Source organism: Triticum urartu, chromosome 5A (genome assembly GCF_056163025.1).
Source record: "Triticum urartu cultivar PI428250 chromosome 5A, HENAU_Tu73, whole genome shotgun sequence".
Lineage (NCBI taxonomy): Eukaryota > Viridiplantae > Streptophyta > Magnoliopsida > Poales > Poaceae > Triticum > Triticum urartu.
Window position 1 is genome coordinate 636,632,946 of NC_141877.1, and position 5,345 is coordinate 636,638,290.

The following is a 5,345-nucleotide window of genomic DNA, read 5'->3' on the forward strand; positions in this document are numbered from 1 at the left end:
TACTGATCACGCCGGTCTCCACGTCCATCACACCTCGGAGGCGATCTTGGGCTGTGAGCCGACTGGACTGTATCCGCTGCAACGGATCGACTGTGGATCTTGTTCCTCGACTGAGAAACAGCAGAATTCCAGTCTCCCGCTGCCCGAAGCAACGCTCTGATTTGCAACAAGCCTCTGCCAGCCTCTGACTGGGAGGGCTGAATCGACTCTGCTATACGGGCCGCAGCCGCCAAATTCTGAATCGGAGTACGATATACCTGCGGGGGCGGAAAGAGTTGACGTCGACTGGATTCTGGAGCCCGTTGATGCGCTCGCTCGTCGAGTATTCGCTGGAGATTCTCCAGTCGAGTGCGCTCGGCCAAGTTAGCCAAGCACGCGTCCTCCAAGGCTCGGGCCTCGGGGGTTTCTCCAATGATAGGAGTGTGGAGTGCATCCATGTTCCGGCGGCGAAGCTCCTCCCGCTGCAACGACGTGAGAGGCTCGGGGAGATACTCCTCGTGAGGACGCGACGGGTCGCCCCCATCCGTGCCTCCGTCGGCGCGGGGGAAACTGGGAGGACTGTGTGGCCCATAGATCACCAGTACCTCTGCAGCTGGGTCACTGCTGTCGCATTCGAATGCGGTCTCTGTGGAGCCAGTCGACAGGTCGAACAGGCTGTAGAGGGATTCGTCGGGCTCGATTGCCGCGACTTGTGGGGTGGCCGACTGGCGGGCCACCACATGCCTCACCCACCTCTGAAGCCTCGACCGACCAGAGCGCTTGCGCCAGCGAGAAACAGGGCGGGGAGATGCCACGGGAGCCGACCGATACTGGGTCGACGGCTACCGCAGGAGGACACCACGGACGCATGCGCGAAAGTGCGTCGCCCCGCGGACGGGGAGCGCGTCGACGTCGAGTGGAGCCTCCTGAAGCCAAGCGGAGTCGTCGGCGATGAACGTGAGCACGCCGAGACGGATCTCGCGGCCCTCCACTAAAGCTCCGCCCGAAACCATGATCAAGGAGATCGGAAAAAATCACAACTTCTCAAACTAGGCGCTAAGACTCCTCGCCCCACGGTGGGCGCCAACTGTCGTGGTTCTAACTCTGACAGTGATGTAGGGGGTACATATGGAGAGGCTAGATCTTAGCTATGGAGGAGTTGTAAGCACACGAGGATTACGAGTTCAAGCCCTTCTCGGAGGAAGTAACAGCCCTATGTCTCGGTGCCCGGAGGCGGTCGACTGAATTATGTGTGTATGAATAACAGGGGTCCCCCCCTTGATACTGAGGAGGGGGGTGGCTTATATAGAGTTCGCCAGGCCCCTCCAGCCCTCAGTAATGCAAGGTTTAAAGTACATTAAGATTGGGGGTTACTGGTAACGCCCCTAATAAAGTCTATGATGACCATAAAAGCTACTTAATGACCGACCGTTTGCATGCAGGGTGACTTTAGATCTCCTGGCAGTCGAGTGGTTGGAATTTGGTCGAGTGATTGCTTCGTGGTCGAGTGTCTTGAATCTGTCGAGTGGGATACCTCCAAGTTGATTGAAAGGTGACTTCTTCTAGGGATGTCCTTGGGTAGGGTACTTAGGACAGGTCCATGCCCCTATCCTAGGTACATAGCTTCATCAAGCGCAACTTTCAGTTTGCCCAGAACTTAGCGAAGCAAAACAAGAAAACATTGGGACTAGACTTCAACCCTGGTCCTTCTGCTCCAAGGGCTAACGGCACACGTGATGCAGAACCCAATGTCATCGGTCCTTTCTACAACCTTGAAGGTCTCATCACCCATATCTTGGTTCAAGGGACTGCAGTGAATGAGCCTGCAGCTGACGCTGAATCAGATGAAGAGCCTGCAGCGCCGAAGCCAAAGAAGTTGAAGGAGCCTAAAGCTTCAAAGCCTGCCCCTTCACCAAAAATCTCACGGGCGAAGCCACTGGCAACTGCACCTCCTGAAGATAGTGTGCAGTCTGAAGATTTATCACGCATCTCCAAGCCCCAGAAGGTCAAGATGCCTCTGCCACACACCGGCCAAGAGCTAACAGCTGCTGCCATTCTGCGCAATGATGCCATTGATCTGTCAAGTGATGAAGATCTTGCAGATGACGCTCTTGAGCAACTCATCAAGAGCAAAGAAGAAGCAGAAATCTTCAATGATCTGCCTCTCTTTGATGTAACAATCATTCACAACTTCATTGATGAATGGTTTGACACGCCAAACATCAGCTTCGACGATCTCCAACTACCCATTGGCCTAAGTGTCGCCTTCCATGGCGCCATTGCTTCAGAGTTAGCTATCGCCCAGCGCATTGTTGAACTGAAGCAGAAGATTGACTTTGAGAAATCTCAGTTCAAGAAGCATATGGCCAAGCTCAGCGTGCAAGATGTGAAGAATTTCAAGATTATGCTGCACTAGCTCAAGGAAGCCTTTCTAAAGAAACGTGCAGAGCGCATGAAGGTCCTGGCTGATAGGTGTGTGCAAGCCTACAATGAGGCTGAGAAGCGCAAGGCCCTTGGGCGTCCTGGCATCGACCCCAGGATGGCTGCCAAGAAGCAGAAGAAGCCCGCTATGGCTGAACCTGAAGCACCACGACAGGAGGCAGATCCCCTTGTCTTCCCAACTAGCATGACTGGCCCGAAGCCAAAGGCCAGGTCAACCGCTTCAGAACTGAAGAAGACCAGGACTGCTGAGGCTGAAGCAAGGAAGAGAAAACATCCTGAAGCCTCTGCTATTGCCCCCGCCAAGAAGAAAAGAAAGACCAAGCAGGAACGGGCTGCTCCCATAGAGCCCTTGATTGTTGAACCCATTTCCATGGTTCACCCCGATGCTGATCCACAAGAACGTCAACTGACTATCCATGAGCCTGCTTTCACAGAGGCTCATGAAGCTGAAGACTTTCCAGCAGCTGATCCCATCGCTGCTGAAGACATTGGTCACCATGACCATGTTGAAGATGATGCAGCCCTTCCTCAGCTAGAACACCAACAGGTATCATCGCCTGTGCTAACGCACAGCGAACTCATCAGCATTGGTCGTCCACTGACACCAATTGCACAGGATGCTTCATGGGCGGATCGCCCACAAGAGAATGAAGACTTTGAGGCCCAGCCAACAGCAACTCCACAGGCGTCACCCGCATTGCGCAGGCTTCGCAAAGGTCCAAGGCCTCAAGTCTCTGCTGAAGACAATCCGGCTGCATCAGCCGCGGAAGAAGAAGTCCCACAAGTTGCCACTCCCCTGTCCCACCAAGAAGCGGTTCTCGAGGAGAACGTGATCGTGACCGACCCTCCTGCTCGTCAAGTAGAGGTTGAACATCTTGAGGCTGCCACCACCAACACCACTGAAGCCACTGACGCTGTCATGGCTGAAGCTAATGTGGAGCCCTCACCAACAAAAGCACCAAAAGTCAGTGAAGCCACTGATCCCTCCGCTTCTGTTCCTGAGTCTGCTGCCGGTCCCTAGTTCAACTATCATGTTGAGCACAGGCCTCAGGTACAGAAGCCAATCCCAAGATTGCCAAGGTTCCCAGGTCCTGCATCAGCACCTGGCTCCCTCAATATCGATGGCTTCAGAGCAGACAACACATTCTTTAACAGCTCCAGGAACCCCTACTCCAGGTAAAGAATATCATCTGGTCGGTTCTGGAGTTATCCGCAGCGAAGCTATTACTCATGCGTTCTTTACAACCAAGGTCGCATCTTCCCACACAAGCGCCTTGACATTGAAGCAATAGCTGGTCTGCCCTGTCTGGAAGAAGCTCTGGATTGCTTCAAAGAGGTTGGACTGCTGCCGTTCGTCACTGACCAAGAGCATTGGAATGAAGAGTTGCTGCTCCAATTCTATGCCACACTTCACATCCGCGGGTATAGCAGAGATCCGAAGACTTGGGTCCTGGAGTGGATGACAGGAAACGTTCATCACGAAGCCAAAGCCTTTGACATCATTGAGCTCACTGGTTTGCCCACTCCTGGTGATCTCTACGAGCATGGCTGTCAGCTTCATAGTGAAGCTATTGAGAGCATCTTTCAGAAGACTGAACCTAATATGAGTCAAATGCTCAGCATGATGAAGCCATTGCCCCAAGATGCTGCTTATCCCACGGAGTTCTTCGTTGAAGACCTTGAGTATCTGCCAAGAACCATTTATCACATCATAAGGCGAACTCTCTGGCCAATCAAAGGACATTCTCCCCATGCCAAGTTGGAAGGTGCAATGAAGACTTTGGTCTTCTACATTCTTCATGGAAAATGCTTCAATACACAGGATTTCTTCATTCGCCAACTTGTTGCATCTGGCTCTGATCTGTTTGGTTTGAAGTTCTACGCCCCTTGGGTGATGCGGCTGATCAAACTTCACTCCGCTATCTCATATCAGCCCTTGGCCCGCAATCATCGGATCTTTTTGCCTGATGTGGATATGTCTATTGAAGCCATCTATCCTGAGCCTGCCAAGGAACCTCTCAGTCTTCAGAATGCAGAGCATCAAAGTTTTTCTCAGAACGTTGAAGGCGTTGAAGCCGTAACTCGTGTGTATCCTTTGGCTGGCACTACACGTGCACCGCATCCTGCTCTCACTGAAGCCACTAACAGTACAACTGCTCCACGACCCAAGAAGCGCACTCGTGTTCTCAACGACCGAGAGCTTCTTGTGGCTCTTCATCAGAAACAGGATAGGCATCATGACTGGCTGAAGCATCAAATGCAAAGCCTCTTGGTGGATGTTAATCGCATTCGCAATCTTGCCACCAAGAATGCTTTTGTTGCCCATGAAACCTCTCGCCGCACATGGAAAGGGCTGACGCTGATGTGTTCTGAAGATGATCTTCAAGAGGATGGCTTCACTGAGCGATTCAAGTTTGACTCCACACCTCCTCGAAGGGCAATGCTGCGACGAACTCCATCCCTTGAAGACTCTGAGTTCTCTTCCTCTGCTGCAACTGTGAATGCCAAAGTGATCGAGGATGAAGACGATGCTACTTCACCGCCACCTCCTTCAGCACGCTTCAACTCTGCTCCAAGCTCTTCTACACTGCCAAACACCACCAACGACCCTGCTGCTTCACCTACTCCTCATGGGAACGAGTAGATGCTCTATGTCTTCAAACCTTTTTGGTCCTTACTGACAAAAGGGGGAGAAGCATATGAGTTTGATAGTCTTCAAGCGGGTCCATATGGGCGGGTGCTTTATATTTTGCTTCGTGCTTACAACTCTCGTTTTGCTACATTTGGTTCTTTGAGTTGTAACACTTAAACTCGATGGTCGTCTGCTACTTATTTGCCACCTTGTGTTGCGATGATAAATTCTGCATGTGCGACGATAAATTCCGCACTTAGATCATTCTGTAGACGTCCATTTTCCATTATGC